The sequence below is a fragment of the Tamandua tetradactyla genome, chromosome 23 (assembly GCF_023851605.1).
Source record: "Tamandua tetradactyla isolate mTamTet1 chromosome 23, mTamTet1.pri, whole genome shotgun sequence".
In the NCBI taxonomy this organism is placed as follows: Eukaryota; Metazoa; Chordata; class Mammalia; order Pilosa; family Myrmecophagidae; genus Tamandua; species Tamandua tetradactyla.
Window position 1 is genome coordinate 15974874 of NC_135349.1, and position 25138 is coordinate 16000011.

The following is a 25138-nucleotide window of genomic DNA, read 5'->3' on the forward strand; positions in this document are numbered from 1 at the left end:
GGGTTTGGGTTGTGTATTAGTCAGGGTTCTCTAGGGAAAAACAGAACCACAGGAGATATCTGTAAATAATATGAAATTTTATAAACGTGTCTCACGCAACTGGGGATGCATGAGTCCATGTTCTGTAGGGCAGGCACTCCAATGAAGGTTTTTGGTGAATTCCCCAGGAGAGGCTGGCTGGCTGAAATGGAGACAAGTTCTCTCTTCTGATTGCTGGTCGGAGGTGGGGAGGGAGGGAGAGAGGGGGGGAGGGGGGAGAGGGAAGGAGGGAGGGGCCAAGGAACCAAGGAACCATATCCTTCACCCATGTCTATTTGAGGGTATATTTCTTCCTTTCTCCTTCTCTTTGGTAGTGTGAAGAAAGAGGGCAAGTGAGTTTCCCCCCCCCCCCAAATATTACTTTACAATAACTATTTGCGTGTATATGAGTGTGAAAGGAATTGAGAACTGAGTAACAAGTACAGATATAGCTGTGTAGAAGAGGGCAAGATAGACTCTGTGAGATGAAGACTCCCAGAAGAAAATAGCTGAGCAAGTCTCTGGGTCTTGGTCTGGTGTCAGGTACCCTGAGCGTTTGTGTGGGAAACAGGACATGGGGCAGTGAGGCTTCAGCAGGGTTGCCGTGTAAGCCAAGTGCAGGGCACCCAGCAGGAATATGGTCGGGGGTGGGGTGGGGGTTGGCAGCTCTTGAGTTTTCAGCTTCTGAGGTCAAGTTTGCTCACCTCCAGCTCTCAGGAGTAGGTCAAAGCAGAGAATTCTGTGGGGTAAAATGAGCAACCTCTGGAGCTCCAGGAAGCAAGGCATGGAAGGGATAGCAGAAATGTCATTAGCACACTGTCAAGCCAAGAACAAATAAGAATCTGGACCAAGCTTCCCTGAACATTTGCCTCTTCAGGTTAAAACCACAGTAGAGTAGAATGTCAGTGGGCATCTTGGGAAAGACAGCTGTCCATGTCTGCTCTTAAGTCACATAGCTCATGTTGGCTACAGCGAGACCTCCCTTCAGCATCATACTGACAATTCCCTTCACTTCTTACTTGTGTTGTATTTCCTCTTTACTGAATCTCATATGCCTCTTGACCTACGCCCTCATTTTGTTGGCACGTGTCTGTCAGTAGCATCTTGAGAATGGCAAGGGGAGATACAATTTAAACCTTTTTCTGGAATTATATTTATTTCTACTCTGTTCTACACATTTGGTTGATGATTTAGCTGGATCTGTTTCTAGGCTGAAAATAATTTTTCTTCTTTGTTTGTTGGAGGGTAATCCCTGTGAAAGATTGAGAGGAAACAGGATTGGATAGCGAAAGCTTTCATACTGCACAGTAGCTCTGACAACTGTGAGGAAAGGACAGGGGGTGGGTGTGGGAGAAGTGGCATTGGACAGGGAGATCCACAGACCATGATGCGAATCTGACTATGTTGACCGACCTAACAAGCTCAGAGCAAAAGTTCCATTAGAATTACCCTGAAGTGGGAAGAAATGAATGGCCCCAGGTTCCCCCGCCATGCTCAGTCATTGGCTGGTGGCTGCCCAAGAAGAGCCTGGCCGCAGCTCCTAAATCAAGGAAGATCCTAAAGGAGCTAAGAGCTGAAGGCTATCAGCTAATCTGCATATTTTTTCTTGAAGGGTTGGTGCCACCAGGTCCTGCATACTTACAGGATTCTGTGGAAGAAATCAGGCTCGTGCTCACCTTTCCTTACTGTTGACTTACGATGCAGCTTTCTCATGTCGGCGAGGTTTGCTCTCACTCATTCGTGTGCTTTTAAATTTCCAAAATTCGGTTACTATTAGCCTCTTTGCTGCACTCCCCATCCTTAAGGGTTTATGCCTTAGAAATGAAATTGCTTTTCTTAAGTGTTAGTGAGAGTTTGTGGAAAGAGGGAAATTATAGGTGTGTGTTCAGTCTGCTGTCTTTACCCAAGAGTCCAATATTTTTTCCCACTGGGAAAACATTTACAGGTAAAAAAATGATGACTTCCATTTTGGACCAGTTAAGTGGATAAAGAGTCAGTAGCTATATCTTTGGATCTAAAGATAAGGTAAATAAAAAGTTTGGAGAGTGGATTAGAGAGTCATCAGTGTACAGATGGAAACAGGCATGGGAGGGGGTGATGAAGTGGGTTCAGATCTTGGTTCTCCCACTCTGAAGCTTTAAAGGTTTTGGGAAAATTATCCAATGGCCCTGAATATGTACTCTCTGTTAGTTTATGTCAGTTATTGGGTAAACCACTGAAAATGGGGAAGGCTTTGATTATGTTGGATTGCATGCATATTTTATAAGGTAATGCACCAAGGGAATCATTTTTTTTTTTTTTTGACTTTACCAAGATCTGATCAACTGGGGAACACTCAGATTGCAGGGCTCCCAAGAAGCAAATTGCTTCCACTTGCCTATTTGTGTCAAAAGGATTCCTTTAGTTTAGAATTCTTAGGTTTGTGCTTCTCTCCCCAGTGTTTCTGTTGAAAAATGATCTGCTAAATCAGGATCCATTGCCTTTTCACCTAGAAGTTCGGTATACTTTCTTCTATAGGGAAAGAGAAAGAGCATGTTTCCATGGAGATGTGACCCACCTAATTGTGGGTGTTGCCTCTTGATTAGGTTGTTTACATCCGTTCAAGGTGGCGTTGCTTACTGGAACCCTTGAAGAGGGAACCATTTTGGAAAAAGGTTTAGATCCAACAGAGCCCACAGAGCCAGAGACCATTGGAGATGGAAAAGGAAAATGCCCCCAAGGGAGCTTCATGAAATAAGAAACTGGAAGAGAAAGCTAGCAGATGTTGCCTTGTGCCCTCCCAGCTGAGAGAGGAACCATGAACATCATCGATCCTTTCTTTGGAGTTAAGGTAACCTCTTGTTGATGCCATAATTTGGACATTTTCATGGCCTGAGAGCTATAAATTTGCAACTTAATGAATTCTCTTTTGAAAATCCGTTCCATTTCAGAACATTGCATCCCAACAGCTTTAACAAACTAAAACAACCTCTAACTTCATTATTTTTCTTCTATCAATGATCATCAGATTTGGAGCAAAAAGGCTTTGAGCACATTTTAATTTGGCTAGTTCTTCAGAATTTTTTTGGTTTTGTTTTGTTTCTCTGCCATACCCCTTCTTGCTGGATTAAGAAAAATGCTAATAAAGATTCCTTATTTTAGCTGCTTTTACCCTGTTTCTCTCTTCTTTGGATAGCTATCTTTAAGTTGTAAATCAAAGCTGACTCTAGGCTAAATCTCCTCAATTTCTTTCTTTTTAACTTAGCCATGAGAAGAAAATAATTTTCCTATCCTTCAGGATGGCAGGTTCTGCCCTGAAAATTCAGAGAAAGAAATGAAATTGTTAGCAGTTGTTCTTAAAATCTGGCCCTCTCATTTCGTGAAGATGGTATTTCTGACATTCATTTGTATTAAATGCAGGCAGTCCATCGGCCTGTTTTCCCCCAAGCACCAGTTTGTTGGGTAGAATTCATGAAAGCAGTAAGGGACAGGGGTAGAGGGGTGTGGGTGGCAGGTGAGAGGGGGATCAGGCGAGGGTTGGGTGGGCCACTGTCTCCGTTGTTACTTTCACAGTTCCACATGATTCAGTGGCAAAGGACTCATGGGTCTAATTACCTGGCATCATGGGCACCCTCTGATCCAAAGAGGTTTCCATATTTCTGCTAATGTTTTAGATGCCACCAGAGATCATAGTTATTAACCAAGTGGTTGGATGTAGAAACTGCTCCCCTTAAGTAGGACTAATTATTCAGCCACATTTTTGAATGCCTGCTACATATGCCTTACTGCATCAGGGGTAGTGTAAAGACAATAAGACCCAGTTCCTACCAAGAGAAAGGAAGTTCACTGTCTGTTGGAAGAGACAGGCAATTAAGCAGAAATTTATAATACAGCATGTGTCTGCCAGAATAGATATAGATGTTAAGGGAGTGGAGAGTAGAGGCAATCAAGGAAGACTTCCTGGAGGTAAGAACACTTTTAAAAGTACTCTCTTAAGCATGTTTGGTAGAAATGAACCAGAAATAAGAAGCTAAACCTAAATCCCAGGTGGTTGGTGGGCTATGGATAAAGCAGTATTTTTGGAAGGGAAGGATGTGCATGGTGGAAGCATTATTTTTTCTTTCTCTCTATGTGACTCTGTCTTGGAGAGATTGTAAAGTTTCCTTAATTAGGACTCTTAGTTCACAATTTCTCATTATCAGCAAGAGGCTGAGCTAGACCTTGGGGAGAAAATGGGCACCATAGGCAGGAGGTGGGAAGTGCCTGCCTGGGCCCTGTGTGCTGGCCTTTGCTGCTTTGTCTACTCCTGGGAAGTCTGAAGCCTCCAGATCAGAGGGGAGTTTGCCGCATGAGGGGAAGGTGTTTGAAAGATAGCAAAAACAGAAAGAGAAGCAGAGTATATGAAGGTCTGCTATTTAGGAATGGCGCTATTCTCATCCTGGTGACTCACATTTGTCAAGCCTATGAGGATATAAGCAGAGGAAGAAAAAAGGTTCAAATTGCAGCTTGGAGATGGGTACAGTGGCTTCTCATCCTGGGATTTGTGTTGACATGTAATCTCATCTGTGTTTCAGGGTTCATCCTGACACCCAGACAGCTTGGCTTCCTTTCTCATTTCTCAGCACTGCGTTTTATCGAACTGCTTTCAGTAGAGGCCCAGAGCTCTATGCCTTCCTCGGACAGGGGTGGGGGAAGGGTGAATACAATTTGCTGAAATCCTATTTCAAATTCTTCTCCCCTCAATTTGATTTAGTAGTTTTATATTGAGCATCCTCTCCTCGAAGGGATTCCTGGAAACTTGCCTATCTCCAGACTAGACTGAAAGCTCTCTGGATCCCTAGAGTTTTGCAGAGTGTCAGGTACTTTGCAGGATATGAATAAGCATTAGTTGAATGAATGAATGAATGAATGGGTATGATGGGTAGTGCAGAATTCAAAATAGCTTTATTCTCTTGGTTCTAATTCTAAACTGTTTCTCCTTTCTGTTTGCTCTCTATACCCACCACTTCAGGCCTTTTTTAATCTGACTGGGACAACTGACATCACTTTCTAACTGGTATTTTCTCCCTTTAGTATCATTTTTCCTATATTTGTATCATACTAACACAGACCTGATCATTTCCTTTCTCCTCCCTACTTAAAACATCACATGGTTTACTGCGACTAAAATCCGAGATTTGCAATCTGATTTCTGTCTTTCCAGCCCAGCCAGCCTACATACCCCAGCTCTCCTTTTCTCATTTTTCCTTAATTGTGTCTCTTCTGTGATTTGAGGTGTGGGCCATTCCTTCTGCTAAGAATATGTTTCTACTCCTCTTTGGCCTGGTTTACATTGAGCATGCTTCGGAATAGAGTTTATATGCCACCTCCTTGGGGAAGCCCTGCATGTTCCCCTCCAGCCCGACACTGAGTCCCCATAACCTTTTTTTGGACCTCCATTTTGTCACCTTTCTCGCAACAGTTCCCCGCAAATATCTTTATATATAGGTATTCACTTATTAACTCCAGAAAAGATTTGTCACAGCATAAACATTACATCCCACTGAACTATCCTTACAGTACAGAATATTATGTTGTAATGATAGTGACAGCTCTGCTAAGGAATTAAGAATAGCGAGGGTGAAGCTAGCCATCACTTGAATATAAATAGCATATGCTGTAAAGTTCAGTACGTTTGCTAGAAATGGGGTCCACATTTGGATCTAGTCTTTCCACCAGCCTATACCAAGAGAGAAATATCACCCAGATAGTTCATACTGCCTTCAAGATAAGGCCTGTCCAAAGCAGCACATCCCATGCCTGGTGCTGAGACCCTAAAGAAATTTCCTCCAAGTCATCCTCAAAGACACCTGAATCACACAGGAGACCATGTCTTCTACAGAATTTTTTTAGCAAATAAAACCTCATGTTTTATATGCCTGTTTGCATTTGGTTGCAGATAACAGGATACCTAACAGCATCTGAAAGCATAAAGGCACGTACTTTTTACTCAACTGGAATTCTGGAGGTCAGCGACAGCAGGCTCATTCAGCAGCTTGATAAAGTCAAGTCTGCTCTTGGTTGCTCCCAACACTGTGTCCAAACAGCAGCATCCCAGATATGGTCATTAGAAAAGGGCGTGCCTTTGGCAGGGAGGAAGAACCTTTCCAGAGTCTCCTTAGAAGACTTCCCCTTCCATCCCATTGGCCAGAGCAAGGTCACATGGCCACACCCAGAAGCAAGAGGGCTGAGAAGGTGTCAGGCAGAAGGGAGTTATTGGTTTAGGCCAGCCAGAATTCATCCTAGGGGCTGAGCAACTGCTACTGCAAACATAGTCAAGATTCTGTGTATAGAAGGTTCTGGTATTCTGGGTATAGAAAGAAGAAGATGGGGAAAGTGAAAAGCTCAGGAATGGCTGTGGGAAGACAGCTGAGAGGAAGGCCACAGTAGGATCTAACCCAATACCAGCTCAGTAAAAACAACTTTGCAGGAGATAAAGCCAGTATGCAGCTCACTGTTAATCTGGTTTATTCCCCAAATGACACTGGAGTCTTGAGAGGAAAGGCTGTCCTGTATTTCACCTTGGCAAGCCTCTATGGAGATTATTTTTCTTTCACCTGACCTTTCCTATAAATCAAGCTACAGGGAGTTTGAAGGGAAAGCTCCCTGACTATCTGCCTTGAGGGCTTTTTATTTGCCCAATTTGCCATGTGTTTTGCCCCTTAGGTTGGGGATAAGGGCCCCATCTTCTGAGGAAAGCCAGTGACTGAATAAGAAGGGTGGATGGTGCCCAGAGATCTGCTGCATGGGCCCTGGAAGGGTGGTGTGTCTAGGCTTGGCAATCGCCCCATTTGATGCAGGCTTTCTGGCTAGTCCATGGGGGGTGGGCCTCACTGGCGAGCCAACCAGGAAAGGAAGCTTCTTATAGTTAAGAGGTAGCCTGAGGGCCAGGCCCTTCACTGGGAAGTGGTACTGTTATTGGAAGCTGCTGGAAAACACAATTAGAATGGTTGGGCAGCAAAAAAAGAAGGCCCTGTGGGGGGAGAAAGAACCCTGTAATTGGTTCCTACGCGCAAACCAATGCGGCCATATGTTGGAGGAAAATTGAACACCATCAATCGTAGGTAATGCAATTTTGTCTTAAGTTTTGAAAGTAGATTTAATCAGGGTCTCAGACTCCATAGAAAAGTATTATGTGCTCCTTGGGAAATTGAAGGATAGACAAGAGATTGTAGAAGCCCAATCTCAGCCTCTTCTCTGAACCCCAAATAAAATGGCCTCCACATTTTCCTCAGTTTTCCACATTATTGGTGAACACCAGCTCCCATGAGAAGTTATGGAAGCTACCCAGCGGGGTACAACTGTCCCTGCTTTGCAAAGTCTAGTTGGGATAAGCCCCACCCTAGCCAGCCACTCGATGACCTTCCTGAGCTGGGAGAAGTTGTCCCCCAATTCCCAGCACCATCAAGGGTATCTTCTCAGGATCTAGTCAAGAAGGGAGGAGGGCCATCTTAGAAATCAGCATTCCAGAGGCCAGCAGGTTGGGTGAAAGCAAGACCGGTGGCCCCAGTTTCTTTCTTCTCTGAGAGTGGCCTCCCACTCTTCTACCACTTCTTCTGCCTTGTGGTAGACTTTTGACTTAGTTTGCCCCCACTTTTATATGTAACTGGATAGATTTTAAAACAATCAGTTCCTCTTGGAAGGATGGGGAGGTAGGGCATTTCTTGGAAGTCCACCTTCAGGTTACTTACATGTGCCTTGGACAATATTGCCCTGGGGTATTCAAAGTCATCTGGTGAGGTTTTTTTGAGAGCTGATTTAGGAGATCTGAGAGAGCCTTGGGCATGGGGAAAGGGTCTCGCTGGGCAGTTTAGGGGTATTTAGGAACCAGAAGATCTCCAGTCTCCCCAGGTAGACCCCACCCCAACCCCAGCTTCCTCTCCTATAGCCATGCCTCTTGCTGGCCAATATAGAAACAGAACCTCAAGTAAAATTCAGAAAAGGAAGACTGAAAAAGGTGCTATCCCAAAAGGAGGGCAGAAGGCTAGAATATTAACAGAAGCAAGAAACAAAAAAAGAAAGAATGCAAAAAACTGGGAAATGAAATGTTTTTAGGAAATAAAAGAGGAAGACAAAATAATTGAGATTTTGGATAAAGGAAATAAAAAACTGAAACTTGCAGCCTTAAAATTTAAAAATATTCAAAATAAAAGGGAGAGCTTTAAGAGAACTGATATCAGTATATTGGTAAGACAAGAATAATTTTTGAAAGCATAAACCACAATGAATTTTTAAAAATAAATATTTAAGGTTATGAAAAACAAAGCTTGAAACAGGGAAGATTTTTTTTTAAACTAAGGGATGAATACCAAGAAATTGAAAAAGCTAAGGAGAATATCAACTCCTGCTTCTCTTTTCTTCAGAGCAGTTTGAAAACCTGTAGTTTAGGACAATGTCTGCATTTTATAAATGCGGAAAATGACATCCAGAGTAGCTGCAGGATTAATCCAGGGTGGCACAGCTCTTTAGTGTTGAGTTTTAATGGGGACACAGTTGGGAATACCTTCCCTTGACTCCTGATTATAATTTTTTGAAATAGCTTAGAAAAGAAACATGAATGTTCAAGTGTTAAGGGTCTGGTGAGCACCCCATGGTGTTGCTTGCTCACCAGTGCTTGTTGGAGAATCCTAAGTGCTGAAGCTTACGAAGGAAGCTGGGGGTCTCTGCGATGGAAGCATATAATTCACTATCCCACACCAGCTGTTGCTCTGTCAGCTTCTCCTGCTTCCATTAATCATTACCTGTTTCCCTGAATGGAAACCTTCACCTTAACTCCTTCCTTGATGCCACCACCACTAGAAGAACCCTTGAAAATTCGGCAAAATTGACTATGATTGTAAATGTTAGAAGGGACTCCTTTTCTCCCAGCACCCGGGGTTAATAACTGCTTACCATGTCCTATCAGTTCTGCCTTCTGAGATCTCAGCTTGAGCTTCATTTCTCCCAGAGAAGTCTTCTTTGAGCTCCTTCTCCTCCCAGACGAGGGGAGATAGCCCTGAAATATGCCCTCTTGACACCCTGTACATCTCTTTTGTTGAACTTTACGTAATTGACATGAATTACTATTACTAGTTCTTTAATGTCCATCTTTCTCTTTTGGCTACAAGGAACATAAAGTCAGGAATCCTGCCTGTTTTATTTGTGGCTAAATCTCTAGGTCTAGCCCATAGTAAGTGCCTAGTCGATGTATATTGATGCAATGCCCAGATGAAGCTGTTCCTCTTTGTTCCATTTGCTGTACCCATATCAGATGCCTCCTGAACCACTGAAACAGCTCCCATCCTAGCTGTCCTCAGAAATGCACTGGGTGGATTTGGGAGGTGAGGGCTTCTCTATAGAGATTTATGAAAGCCCAGCTCATGGTCCACTTTTCCACTTGTTGAACCAGGATCATCATTTTTCACCATCCTTGGATATTATGAGCGTGAATATTTTATTTTTTTCTAAACCCATATTGATCTCTCAGTTCTCCAAATCATGGTAAAAATTATTCTCAGAAGTCTTTACCTTTACCACCTATGCATTGTGAGTAGATCTCGGCTCCTTGTTTGTCTGGACTTTAAGTTACAGGTGCACAGGGATGCACTTTCATGATTCTTTTTCTCTACCAGGTGTTTATCTGAGTAAGTGGAATGACACTTTTTCCATAAGTTGAAATTTAAAAGAGCAAAAGAAAAAGAATAGTAATTGAGGAGCTGAGGTTCCCCTGCAGTGTGGCCAACTGTCTAATGCAAGAGACACATTAGCAAACCTAGAGTGTTTTTTCTACTCTTTAGGAAATAATAATTATCCAGAATGGAAGCAACACTAGAAAAAAGTCTTAAATGTATCAAGTGAGTATTCTGTAAAAGAGACTTTTGGCCTTAAAAAATGGTGAACCATAGCCCAGTAAAAGATAATTAGGAGAGAGAGCCAGCTAGTCTGGGTAGAAAATGTACATTGATTCAGAGTTTTTCTCTTTGAAGGCAATTTGCATAACAATGATTACATATTGGGTTGGAGGCTGTTATTGTTCGTTGGAGTCCTTCCAGAAGAACTATTGTGGTGGATGCTGAGCCCCCTCAGAAGCCTGGTTTTAAAAGGAAATTAAGTGCGACGGGTTGAGCTACTGCAGTTGTTAGCCTTGGGAAGGGATTAAAGGGGACATTTTTGTCCTGTGACTTGTCAGGAAAATGCATGAAGAACTCGCTTAGTTGTCTACTCAGAAAAAACATCTTCCACCTAATTTTAATCAGATTCTGATAAAGATCATTTAATTTTGGCTTACCATTAGCAATTAACGATTATAGGTGGGGTAGAGAGGGGCACATGTTGCCCTTCATCCTTATCGAAAAAGTGAATTTTTCTACCTTTACTAAATAAAACACAATTGAAGTGGATTTTTTTGTTTGTAATGTATTGCTTTATAGAGGATTGCTTTATAGTAGTGAATTATTCCTGAAGAGTGGAGAATCGTTTGTGTACATGTCTGTAACCATGACACAAAATACTCCGAATTTATTTGGCACTAGTAACTGAATTAAGCAGGACAAATATGGTGGTTGGTTAGTGAGATGGTCGAAACCGTATTCCCCAGTTTGGACATGTATGGTGTTGGTCTGGTGGGTGTGGACCTGCTGCGAATCGAACCTCTTCAAGCATTACTTCAGTTAAGGTGTGGCCCAACTGAGATGGGTTGGGCTTTAATCTGGATTACGGAAGTCCTTTTATACAGAGTGAAAATCAGACAAGCCACAGGCAATCACCAGAAGTTGACAATCAACAGAACCCAGAAGAGAGAGAAGCCAGGAGAGGCCTCCATGTGCTGGCTGTTAGCACCCCCAGAAGGCCCCTGTCTTCAGAGAGGAAGCCTTGCTGACAGCTCGGCTTTGGACTTCTCCTAGCCTCAAAACTGTATGTCGATAATTGTTTAAGCCAAGCTATTATAAGGTATTTGTTTTAGCAGCTAGAAAACTGCAACCATTAGAGAACTGTGCAGAAGGAAGAAAGAGACTTGAGTAGAACGAAATTGTAGATAGATGGGTGTGTGGGTGGATGGGTGGATAGTTGGATGGATGGATGGATAATGGATAGATAGATGGACAGACTGACCTACAGACTGACAGACCAGCTGACCAACTGACCTAGATATATAACCCACCAGAGAAAGAGGGAAAGGTCTTTTCTATACTAGTCTAGGCAGTGGCATTAGGGTCCAAAGTGGTTGCTCTGAGCTTGATGGTCATATGAATTTAAACAAGAAGGTTTAAAAGATGAGCAAGGAGCCTTCTGTTTTCACCCTTACTCTTAGTACTTGGTGCATGTTTGTCGTGTGAGCCCATGCATGTTCCTTCTTTACAAGATGAGAGACTGAGGCTCTGGGATTTAAGTCCAAAGTCCTAAATTGTAAATGCCAAGCTCAGTCTGTAGACCCCAAGCCCCATTCTCCCTGGTACCACACTGCTTATCAGAATGTCTGCAAGAGTGCCTATGAGGTCTGCTAGAAATGCTGGGAGCAGTGAGCAGGGGACAGCTAGAGTGAGGTCAAGAAGGCAAAGACTGTTTGCTCTTGGAAAGGCTGGCCAGCCTTCCAGTCTCAAGTCTTGAGGGCTCTAGAGAAGTGAGGCCCATAGAGAGGGACATGTAGAGCAGCCAGATCAGTAGGAGTACAGCCAGCAAGCCATATCCAAGGCCAGGTGGTCAGGGCTGAAACTGGGGGAATGTGTTCTAGACCCACCAGACTAAAACCAGCAGCTCCAGCAGGGTTCTGGACTCCAGGCTTTCAGAGAGAAGCAGCCAGGGCCAGGAAGACCGGTGTCAGTTGAGGCTGTGATTGGGGAACACAATGGGCCTAGGCCCCTCTCAGGCAGAACAGAGGAGAGCTCACTGCAGCAGGACTGAGACACAGACCTTGGATCAGGGATCTGGCCTTTTAAAAATAGGTAATTGTATAGGAGACACCTTGTTAAACACAAATGTTGCTGCTCTGGATAAAGAGTCAAGGTCTTGGAGCCCCACTGATGTGGTACCTCCCTTGTTGTACTTTCCCTCCCCAGAGTCGTTGGAGGGGACTTAGAATCCCAGGAATTCCTTGGTGAACTAATTATGAACTGCTGCACTAGATGGTGGATTAGCCCTTTCTGGCACATAGCTTAGGAATGGAGGAAGTTAAGAAGGACCTAGAACCTTAAGATGGACCTAAGACCCAAAGGCTAGACGCCTATAACTCAGGGCCAGGTGGCGCAGCATCTGATACCAATGCATTTCAGCTTCTCAGCAGCAGTTATTATTATTATTTTTTTATTGTGAAATACATATACAAAAAAGCAATACATTTCAAGTACATTTTAGCAAATAGTTATAGAACAGATTTCAAAGTTCTACAATTCTTTGAAAAATTCAATTTTTCATTTTTTCTTCTAGCTGCTTCAAGACAATGGAGACCAATAGAAATATCAATATGATAATTCAGCAGTCATAGTCATTTGTTGAATCCTATCTTCACTGTTATGTTCTCCCTTGTCTTTAAATAACGTACATATATAAAAACAATACATTTCAAAGTATTTAGCATCAATTACTTGTAGAACACATTCAGAGTTTGGTATGGGTTACAATTCCACAATTTTAGGTTTCTATTTCTAGCTCAGCACCAGTTTTTAAGAAAGTGATTTCCCAATAGGGTAAATCACAGCTCAGAGATAGAGATGGTACATGACAGGGAGAGGGTATAGAGGGAGAAAAAGACAGGGTGGTTGGTGGGCAAAGCATACGTGCAGCTTTGAGGGCAGAATATGTGGGAGGCCAGCCCAGCATCAAATAATGCATCCAGCAAGCACTGGGCAGAGGGTCTGTGCCCACCGCAGTAGCCGAGTGCACAGTAACCAGCCTCACCACATGTTTGCAACTGAAAACTGAGCAGAAGCTGGAGGGGAGCCTTGTGTCCTACCCAAGGCACAAGAGGCCACTGAGAGGCCACTCAAAACCAGAGGGAGGGCGGAATGGGCTGGATCGGGTGTCTAAGCCATGCCAGGTGGAGCTGGGCTGGCTGGCATGCTGTCTTTTGTCTGCCTGTACCCACCCACACTTGCCCCAGATCATAAACTGGATAGCCTTGACCCAGAGCTTTGTCTTGTTACTTCTTAGTAGTTTTATTATTCTCGCAAATCCTGACTTTTTTTTTGCTTTATTATTGTTATTTTTGCAACAAAGAGGAATATAAATAAATACATCTTAAGGTAAAGTGCTCCCCAAAGCATTCTAAATGAGCACCAGGTAACCCGGGTGACACCTGCTGACCATCTGGAGGGAAGAAAGGCTGGTGGCACCATCTGCATGGCCACATTAGGCAACCTCCTTGCCTCACAGCTCTGTGGTGGATTGACCCTGATGGGGTCCACAGGCACATACTGGGGAGAGTCCCTTTGATGCCAGATAAAGAGCAGTAGGGATGCTCTTTCCATGTACATTCTCTCCAGTTTTCTTGAAATGAGCATTTTAGTGTTGGGGCCTCTTAAGACACACATGCTCAGTGGGTCATTAAGCCCCCAAAGGCTTCTGGATCTTCTCATACCCAAGAACAAGATATTTAGGATGCTTTTCATACATCATTTCTACAATTTCTGGCTATAAAGGTCATTTGCCAAGAGGTGGAAGATAACTGAAGTTTAGATGTGCATGTATTTTCTTTCGGTCTACTGTATCCACTTTGATCTCTCTTTTTTTGAAATATTTACCCAAAATGTTCCACTTGTTCATCTGGGTAAACCTGCGGTCTCTAGGTTGAGCTGGGCAGGCCTGTTAACCATGTTGAGAGACAGGGCTATACATTTCTCTATGGAATAAAATACTCTATGGAGTATTTTATTCTAGTATGTCTGCTATTTACCTTTTCATCTGGGAACTCTAACAAGGAAAGAAACTAAAGTCACATCGCATGGTTAGAAGTAGGTCAAATGAACTGGGAAAGAGTGACTATGGAGAAATTTGTTCTGCGTAGATAATGTTTTGTGCTCTGAGGATCTTGGAAATACCAATACCTCAGGAGATCTGAGGAAGGCAGCTTTTTGTGTGTTCACAGACCAAATTAGGACCACTGTGCAGAAGATATAAATGATGAGACAGACTTTGGCTCTATTCAGAGAATATTTTAAAATGACTCCAACAGAGTAGCTTGCTTTTGGAGGACGTGAGTTGGATTTTACCACTTGTAAATCTGATAGATAAATCCTAAGCTAGTGTCTACATTGCTAAATTTGGGCTACCTATATAAAGAAAAATTTTGCCTCTTGCTTCTTTTCTTGTTTTTCTTTTTGTATGTGTGCGTGTGGTGCTGCATTGCTCTGAGATTTTAATCAGGGCTTGAAACCTCAACATTTCCCACTGGTAAGGGTTATATGAAATCATAGACTCTGTGTAATGAAAGCCATTGGAAATCTTTCAGTTTTGGGGATGCGCGTTCCACATTTGCTGATGGCTATACTTTCTTATGTCCTCGTTATGTCACATATATTTTCGCATTGGAGTTTCAGAGAGAGGAGTATGGAATTTGGGAGCTGGAAGGGATTTTAGACATTAATTCACTCTGCTTCTCCATTTCACAGACACTTGAGGCTGGTGGAAGGAACTTGTTTAAGGGCATCCAGCTGATGGTGGACAGAGCAGACCCTAGAATCCGGGTTTCTGGACTACTTGGCTTTATGCTAATGTTAGAACCACATCCCGAGCATGCCAACTTTTATTTTTCTGACAGGGTGATTTTTTTTTTCTTTTAATGATTCCTAGAATAGAAGACATTCCACGTTTCTCTGCTTTCCTTTATAGTACACTCCGTGAGAAAATTGCCTATACTTGCTGTCATTTCTTCTTTTCCTCCTGTGTTCTCTTGGCCCTCAAGATGTTGGTTCCCTGAAATTGATCCTGCAGGAGCCACCAATTCTTCAGCATTACCAGATTCAATGGTTACTTTTTGGATTTCACCATTTCCAGGTTTCCCTACTACATTTCTGGCCATTTCTCTCAGTTTACTTCACTTGACCCTTTTCTGACCTTTAACTGTTGGGTGTCCCCAGGGTTCAATATCCAGACCACCTTTGATCTCTGATTACCACTACTCCCTCAGCGATCTCATCAAGGAACTTGTCTAAGTCCATTTAGGCACTGCTCACTCCCAGTTTTATATCTCCAACTCTTACCTCTTCCCTCAACTCCATACCCATATGCTTGACATTTCCGCTTAGATATCTCATAGACATCTTTAAGTTAGCAGGCCCAACCAGACTCTTGCTTCTTTGTCACTCCTCCTCATATCCTAAATCTTTTCTTTCCTGGGCTTTTCTCTTAGTAAGTGATACCAACAGCCAACATTCTTTGGTGCTGAAAGCAAACAATGTAAATGTGAGCTCTCAGTGAAGCCTCTTTCTCACATGTTTTTTGGATAAGCTGAGGTTTGGCTGATCTGGCCTGGGTTCTGGTGGGCTTGGTTCTCAGCTATGGGTTGGGTCCAGCTGCTCTGTGTGTCTCTTATGCTTGGACCAGTGGGTCTCCCAAAGCATGTTCTCACGGTGACAGCAGGATCAAGGGGCCCAAACCAACCATGCAATCATTTCTCAAGCTTCTGTTCATGACAACCATCAGCATCCTGTTGCCCAAAGCAATTCTCATAGCCAAGCCAAAAGTCAAGGGGAGCACACTTTGCCCAGCAAAATGGTCAAGCTCAGCATTAATGGAGTGCAGAACTGTGCTCCTCCCAGAGTTGTCGAGGGCAGAGAATCAATATTGCTTAACACAAATCTTTTCTACCGCATGAAAGTAAAGTGCCTAAAAGAAGAAGCTTACTTACAAGTCAAGGGAATCTCATCAACAGGGTCTTTTATGGAGAGCATGGTGCATGTTTTTTAAACTCAGAAGCTTTTAAGCTTCTGAATAGCTCTTTGGGAATAGATATTTTATTCTTTTCTAGGTTCTTTTAATTACTCAGGGGTGGTGGTGGTATGTGTATGTGTGTGTGTGCGTGTGTGTGAGATGCATGTTGAAGGGAGATGATACTGATGATTTGGGGGTGGGGGAGTGGGGAGAAGGGCCAGCATTTTCCAAGGTTGGTTTGTTTTTAATTTGTTTTACTCTCTCTCATCCCTCTCCTGATTTCTTGGTTTATCCTTTCTGGTAAGAACAGTATTTTTGTCATTCATATTCTGTGGATCTGTACACATGATATTAAAAACTTATTTGGGAGGGAGGATGGGGAAGGATTACTGGCAAGATTCTGAGACAAGGCTCATGCACCCGCCCCCACCCTGACCCCCTGTGTCCACCCAGCTGGCCCGGCCCAGCCCAGCCATAATGAAGGCCATCCTTATCTTCAACAACCTTGGGAAACCGTGGCTTTCCAAGTTCTACCAGCCCTATCTTGATAGGAGGATTTAACAACAAACTGATTTTTAGACATTATGCCACGTTATACTTTGTCTTCTGTATGGATTCTTCAGAAAGTGAACTTTGCATTTTAGATATAATTCAGGTATTTGTGGAAGCACTAGACAAGGGTTTTGAAAATGTCTGTGAACTGGATTGAATTTTCCATGTTGACAAGGTTCACCATATTCTTGCAGAAGTGGTGATGGAGGGAATGGTATTGGAGACCAACATGAATGAGATTGTTACCCAAATTGATGCACAAATAAATAGGAGAAATCTGAGGCTGGCTTCATAGGAGCTCCAACCTGTGTTGTATCAGCTGTAAGGAATACGAATCTTCCTGAGATCCCAAGAAATATTAACATCAGTGACATTAGTATAAAACTGCCAAACCTGCCCTTTTTTAAGTAAAAAAAAAAATGTAAAAAGGCTACTTCTAGGTAAAATCCAAGGAGAAAAGTCATCTAAGTTTACTTTGCAGCTGTTTGCGAACAATAGAAGAGGAGAGTCTTAACTTTTGCTCTTGGATTAAAGAGAAGGTACTAAACAGAAGTTGTATGAAATCAGTATGTGAACTTCAATGTTGCTTTTCTTGCTCAGTGATTTCAAAGAAATTAAGTAGTTCCAGTGTGATTTTTTTGTTTGTTTGTTTTCTAAATTGCATATCTAGACCCACCTAAAGGCATGCCTTCATACATTGGCTGCTTCAGTATTTTGAAAAGTGTTTGAGACATTAATTTATGTATAATAAAAAATATGGGTGTTTTGTATGGATCATAAGTGCAGAATTCCTTAATTCTATGTGCCACAATTGTTACTTAAGGAACCATTCATGTATTGCATGAAAACATTATGAGCTTTTTCTCTTTGCTGAAATAAACTCCAAGGTAACTGGAATTCTAAAGCAACAAACAAACAAACAAACAAAAACAACAAGAAAACACTTATTTGTTTGAATTGGTGAAGGTTAGTGTCCTCCACTTGACTTCCATTTTAACCCTTTTTAGGGATAAACTCCTAGAAGGTGGGTCTGTGGCAATGGAGCGGGAGAAACAGGAATTCCCTCTGAATGCTCTTGGGAACTGGCAGTTGCTGAGTGAATGCTGCAGCGGCCTGGGCTGCAGGGTCAGTGCATGCATTTGATTCCAGCACATTTCTTCTGTCGCAGCACAGGGCTTGCTTCAATTCAGCATATTTCCCACCCATCCCTTGGTCAGCTTTTTTCCCCCTTGTACAGTTTTATAAGTGATGTGAGGCTAAGTGACACAATTAACCTGTGCAGCAAGCGTCTTCCATCCATCTGCTCCAAGCCAGTCCTGCCGACTGCCAGACGCTGCTTTTCTTTGTTTTATTAGAAATATTCTTTTCACTTACACACATTAATCCGAGCTGGGGCCAAGCCAGGACATGTGTTTAACATCTCCACACACATGGGGATGTTTGGGTCAATGCCTGTTTGGCCCCCATAGTGAGAGTCAGGCTTTTATATCCTCTTCATTGCAGTACCATGAAATCCTTTTTTAAATTAAAAATTTTTTTTTTGTTTATTAAACATAATAACATGCAAACACATTCTTACCATATGATCATTCCGCTCTTCATGTAAAATCAATAACTCACAATATCATCACATAGTTGTATATTCATCATCGTGATCGTTTCTTAGAACATTTGCATCAATTCAGAAAAAGAAATAAAAAGAAAACAGAAAAAAATTCATACATACCATACCCCTTACACCTCCCTTTCATTGATTACTAACATTTCAAACTACAAAATTTATTTTAACATTTGTTCCCCCTATTATTTATTTATTTTTGATCCATATGTTTTACTTGTCTGTCGATAAGGTAGATAAAAGGAGCATCAGACACAAGGTTTTCACAGTCACACAGTCACATTGTGAAAACTGTATCATTATACAATTATCTTCAAGAAACATGGCTACTGGAACTACATTTTCAGGCAATTCTCCCCAGCCTCTCCATTACGCCTTAACTAAAAAGGTGATATCTATATAATGTGTAAGAATAAGCTCCAGGATAACCTCTCGACTGTTTGGAATCTCTCACTGATACTTTATTTTGTCTCATTTCGCTCTTCCCCCTTTTGGTCTAGAAGGTTTTCTCGATCTCTTGATGCTGAGTCCCAGCTCATTCTAGGATTTCTGTCCACGTTGCTGGGAAGGTTCACACCCCTTGGAGTCATGTTCCACATAGAGATGGGAGGGCAGTGAGTTTGGTTGTCGTGTTCGCTGAGAGAGAAAGGAGTAGCGTGAAATCTTAGAGTGCGTTTTCTTCAGGTCTGCCTGGAGGTGGGATAAACAGGACTGAAATATGGAGACCCAGGTTCTTGATCCAGCTCAGTGACCTTAGAAATATTGCTTGTCCTAATTGGGCCCAAATTTTCTTACCTGCCAAATGGGAACAGGATATTCTGAGGATCAAATTAAATAATCTTAGAAAGACTCCAGGAAGTATGAAGGTCCTAATACATATGAGATGAGTCATTTTGAAAAAAATGCAGTTTGAACATTTAGGGATATTTTGTTCCAGAGACACTTCAAGTACATAACAATGATTCATGTCTCTTTGAACTACAAATGCTGCATGAACAGTCTGGTTAACGGACGAATATGCATCACCAGTGTTCTTGGCTCCAGGGGGGAGTTACGTATGCAGAGACGTAGTAGTTATTTTGTCTTCTGGGACAAAATCCAGCAGGGCATGAGTGGATAACCATGGATAGCTTGGAAACATTGTTATATTAAGATAGTTGAAGAAACAGATACATTTAACCTGGAAAGAAAATGATGATCTGAGGACAGATCATGTTAATGTCTGCAACATTTGAAAATTACATGAACATGCCATTATGTGCAAGACAGATGTAGGAAAGAGAAAAAGGACCACAGGGTAGAAGAAATGGAGTGATTGTTTGTTGAAATTTTTCCTGTTTGAGCTATAAACCAGAATGTACCACACTGCAAGGTGTCGATTTCTTTATTCCTGGAAGAATCCAACCTAAACTGGGTGATCATCTCTCACTGATTCTTGCACCAGTGAGGACTGGGGCCAGTTCAACTCTCATTCCTCCCAGTTTAAGATCCTAAATTAACCTCAGGTGTACTATTGTCCTCCTATTTAGGGGACATTTTAGTAAGTTCTCTTTCACCAAGCAGCATCTGATGACTCCATTCAAGATATTAAAACTAACGTAACCTTTAGACATCACATCCAGTGAGCACTGAAGACACGGCAGAAAATGTCAAAATCATCATAATAATGCAGATGTCAACAAATGTCAAGATCATCTAATAATATATGGACTGGGAAATCAATAATGATTTGACATGAGTTCATAAAACAATTCGTACCGATTTTCGACATGTCACCAGAATATTCCGGAATCAGCACTGGAGTATGGTACTACCTTTGGCCAGGTCAGCTTGTTTGGCACTTACTCGCTTATTCATTCATTTATTCACTGATTTTGCTTATTCAATCATTCATTCATGAGTAAGATGTCAGACCCGTGTGCTAAGCACTGAGGAAATGAAGATATCTTCCTCCTCTCAAAGATACATGTTCTGGTAAGTCAAACAGTAGAGGAGGCAAACACTGTGATATAAGCCTTGCCGTGGCTGAGATTTCCTCTCAGGAGCAGCATTTGATTTTCTGGGTTCGGTGAGATTCAGAAAAGGTTTGTAGGGCCGTGTTACATGGGAAAGATGAGGAGCAAAGGCACCCAGGGGTGGTGGCCTTTTGAAAGGTTTGGAAGTGCTTTGGCATCGCCAAAACAAAGGTTTCAGCAGAGACGGAGAGGGGGTAGATGAGGCTGGGCAGGAAGCTAACATATGAGCAGCTTTGTATATTACATGACATTTTTCGAAATTTTTTCTGTAGGTGGCAGAGAGGCATTAATGAATATTAAGCAAATAATGATCAGATTTGCATTTTAGGAAGCTCACTCTGGAGACATTGTTTGGAGCTGACTGTGATAATCCAAGGAAGAAATGATTTGAACTTGAGTCTGGGTTGTGACAGAAGTGATGGGGAGGAGGAAGCAAAGTCAAGAAATATGGACAGGTTAGCACTAAGAGCATTTAAGTAACGAATTTATATATATGTGTGTACATAAATAAATATAATATATGCACATATATATTAATTAGAGAATTAAATACATTTCATACACATATATATGTGTGTTTGTGTGTATATGGGCTTAACATATATATCGTGTATGTCCTAGGAGTTAAAGTGCTTAGTATAGTGCTTTGTATCTGGCAAATATTTTTCAATTGAACTAATTGATATCTAAGTCCAAAATGGAGCTGCCTTCTTTTTAGGGCAATATTTTCGGACTAGTTTTTCTGTTCCATTGATCTTCCTTTTGGTTTTTGTCCCATTAATTGCTAGAGTTTTTCTGTATGCTTTAATAACTGATGTGTACTTCTTCTTCATTGCTTTGCATCACAGCTTTCTCAGGTGTGTTCCTTAATGACCTTTAGCTTCATGCTGATTTTTGAATGGTGGCACCTCACTTTCCTAGGAGTAGATAGAAGTTTCTCAGGAATAAACCTGATATGATCATGCATTATTAAATGTATGGCTGTGACTTCCCGATTTGTTTCCTCCAACTTCCAAATACTTTAGCATGGCCCTGGAACCTTTCCGGGAATCTGTGATCTTCAGGTAGAAAGGGGTTCCTCTGCAGAGACCCATAACACATGCTGGCCAGCTCAAAGGCAGGTGGCGTGACACACCTGGCTCGTCTTTGGCTAAGCGAGCTCACGCACACGTCTGTGTGTGTATGCAGGCCTTTTCTCCAAGCTGGAGAGATGACAAGATGCCAGATTGCCTTTTGCTGCAGTCTCTAGCTATTCTGGTGTTTGTGTGTCTGCTGGGAGTACTCTCCCTCTTTCTGAAAGAATAATGTTAGGTATCTGTAAACTCATAAGTTTAAACTGTAACCCTGGAGAAAATTATGTCCTTCCTTGTATGGAGACAGCTCGGAGTTGATTTACAGCCTTGATTCTTTACTTTCCCCAGCACTGTAGAGCTTTTGTAGCTTAGACTGAGCCTAAGACAGACATGGGCAGTGATTTACTTTTGCTGAGCAGTTACCAGAACCCGAGAAGGTTCCTGGCCTCCATGAGAGATCGAAGGAACTGCTCCGTCACCCACATGCAGCGTCATGCAGCAATTAGTTGTTGACTTGGCTGCATTAATAGAGAATTACTAAAATTTCAAAAGTGGACATTATGTTTTATTACTTAATGTTTGGGAAACTAGATGAATATTTGAGAAGAAAATATTCTAGAGTCTTGCCTCCCAGCATTAACGTAAAATTTCCTCTCAATCGTCATGCTACTTTATTTATTATAACTTTATCTCCACATTTACTATTGGGTAGGGCGCGCACACCTCCAATTTTTCTTCTTTACAAAAATATCTAAGCTCTCCTCGCTTTGATGCTCTTCCTGGTTAAGATCAGAGCCTTTTGCTACGTTCCAGAAAAAAAAATCACATTTGGAATTTTTTAAAAACTACAGATTAATAAGGAAAAGTTGAATCTTTGTAACATTTCAGCTTCCAATTCAAAACCCATCTCCCTCTGTCAATTTATGTATGTTTCAAAATCCTTTTTTAAAAAAACTTTTTTATTGTATAGTTTAACATATATACAAAGCAGAGAAATAAAAAAGCGATAGTTTTCAAAGCACTCTTCAACAAGCAGTTACAGGACAGATCCCAAAATTTGTCACGGGCTACCATACCACCCTCTCAGATTTTTCCTTCTAGCTGCTCCAGAATATAGGAGGCTAGAAGGCTTAAATATTTTTTATCACCACAATTGACTTTTTTCTTTCTTTTCTGTGAAAAATAACATGCATATATATATATATATATATATATATATATACACACACACAAAAAAGCAATACATTTCAAAGCACAGCACCACAATTAGTTGTAGAGCGTATTTCAGAGTTTGATATGGGTTACAATTCCATAATTTTAGGTTTTTACTTCTAGCTGCTCTAACATACTGGAGACTAAAAGAAACATCACTTAAATGATTCAGCAATCATTTTCATCAAAATTACTTTTACAGAATAATTTTGGAATTCTATATTTTTCTTCATACTGGTTAAAGTTATTTCTAGATATACTGAAATGTTTGCTGCTTTTGTAATTTTTTTGACATTATTCCAATTTGTTATTGCTCGAACGCAAAACATGATTTACACACAATCCTGTTCTCCTCTCCAGCCCAGACTTCATGACCCAAAGATGGCCTTACCTCCTGCCTTATTTCAGTACCGCACTGTAAACAGTAACTTCGCTGACATGGCTTCCCGAAGGTCACCAGTGCCCTTTTCACTGCCAAACAAAATGCCAAGTCAAACTTTTTCAGGCTTGATTTTCCTGTGTGACATTCATCAGGTAGACTGTCTGCTTTGTGAATATAAATACATGCCAGTATTCAGTCTTACTCCTTTTTCTCCTAGGAGATGTTTTTCTCATGGAGATTTAATTTTTCCCCCAGTAGCAACTATTCCTTTTATAATAGACAACTTGAGTTGAATTGTTGACAACTCGAGATTCTCGAAGTTGAATCTCCAGATCCGATCTCCATTCATCCATATACTCAACAGGTTTAAAGTATGTTCTGTGCATCAGGCACCCAAGTGACCATACCCCTGCCTTTCAGGAGAGTGTCTAGACATGGAACCTTGGGATAAGTTTCTAACCATGACAGGATCCCAGCAGAAAAAGATCGCACACTCAAAGGGTTGATTGAAGAGGGTTCAATGAAATAACTTTTTACAGTTTTGTACTGAGGTAAGGAACATGGACAAGGAATGATAAGGGATAGTAAAATTCCTAAGGGTTAGCAACAGGGGAAGAAGCATTTTCCTCCCTAAGGCCTCAAGGGGCAAGAGGAGAGAGCATGGAAGGCAGGCATGAGTGAAGCCTTAGGAGAGGGCTTCCAGACCCCAGCTGTAGCCTTCAGTAGAAAAATGCTTGTCCTGCTGTACCAAACCACAGTCCAAGGGGAAGGACCCTCAGGGAATAAATAGCCCAGTCTCTCTCTTTTCCCATTCATCAGTCTCCTCAAGATCCCTCGTTTTGGTCAAACCAGACCCAAAGCCAGAAGACAAGGAAACTCATATTGCAGCCCAGACAAGTCAGTCACCCAGGGCACATGGCGGGGCAAAAAATTGACAGCCAGTGGGCCTGGAGAGAGAATGAAGAATATTCAGTAAAGGTCTATGGGGTGACTGATCTCGATCTGATTTCCCTCCCTTTTTATCTTCTACTTCTTGCCCAATAGCACCACTTGGCTATGCTATCTTCAGCTCAGATAACTCAGGAGGCAGCACCTGCAGGAGAAGGAAGGGATGGATGATTAGTCCCCATCCCACCCCAGGACCAGTGCCAAGCAGCTACCCCATTCTCTTCCCTCTCTTCCCTTTTGCTTCTTCTTCCTTTAACCAATTTGTGATTTTGATACCTGCAGGTTCATACTGGCCTGCAGAGGATACAACAACCTCTGGCCAAAGAACAGGGGGCACTTTCAGAAAAGAATGTTCTCTAGGTGTGTGACGTCATCCTCTCTTGCTCTAGTGGCAACTTTTCCTGGCTAAGATAGGTACAGCTTGAACTTCGTCAGTGGACCTGAACTCTTATCTCTCTTTGCCAACATTTTCTGAGGCCTGCTAAGGAAGCACATTAAAATGCCAGTGAAAATGTTTGCTGCTTTGCTGAACCTTTCTAGCAGATTAAATTGGGGGGAAAATGGGAGCACATGGACCACGGAATATATAATTCATAGTTGTCACACAGCGCTGTGAGGAATAATCTTTTTTGAGGCTCCTAAGTGGGTGCCTTTTATAATGGAATAAATAATACTGCGGAGGAAAAAAACATATTGGGAACTGTCTTTCCCTGTTGTGTCCTTGGTAATATTACCATGCACTGTTAGTCTAATTCTATGCTATTTTAAGACAGGTTCCCTCCCTGACCCCTTTGGCTGCACTGGAAAGGCTACTTATGTGCTGGGCAAACACAGCTGAGATACATTTTAGCTCTGAGGTAGAATTTAATGACTTGGGATTGGAAGCTATTGAGGCCGGACAAAAGAAATGCTGTTATCGTGACAGGAAAAAAAAAAAAAGACTTGCTAGCCAAACCTCATGGTTGAAATAAGAGGAAGAATCAGATGTGTGCCCCTGAAGCTGCGGAGTTATAAATTGAAAGCCACATCTGCCCCATTCGAGTGGAGTCTTCTTCCTTGACCCTTGACCTTCAGGCTGGCAAGAAAGCCACGGAGGCCAAGTTTATGGCTTGTGGAAAAGACAGTGATTGAAGGGAAAGGAAAAGAGAAAATACAGGGTGAAAAAAGGCTCATCAGAACAAGGAGGGAAATAAAACTGTTAGTAGTCTATCATCTTTTAAAAATTATGAAATATTTCATACACTGCGTATATCACATGTAGGTCAGATCTAAAGAATAATGATATAATAAATACTGGGAGTATCTACCTCTAACTTTACAATGGAGCATTGCAAATTCCTTTGAAGTTTTTATATCTCTGCACTATACCTTGATTGCTTTTTTGAAACTTTCTATAAGTGGAATTAATATGCATTTTATGCTTGCTTCTTATTTTATTAAGTTTGTGAGATTCATCCTT

The 25138-nt window shown here is 41.8% G+C and overlaps 1 protein-coding gene and 1 pseudogene across 1 annotated transcript in view; both read left to right on the forward strand.

Moving 5' to 3' along the window:
* Positions 1-25138, forward strand: part of GALNT17 (polypeptide N-acetylgalactosaminyltransferase 17) — a 443754-nt gene that overhangs the window by 125242 nt on the left and 293374 nt on the right. The window lies entirely within an intron of this gene.
* LOC143667786 (AP-3 complex subunit sigma-1-like) lies at positions 2816-16842 on the forward strand (annotated as a pseudogene).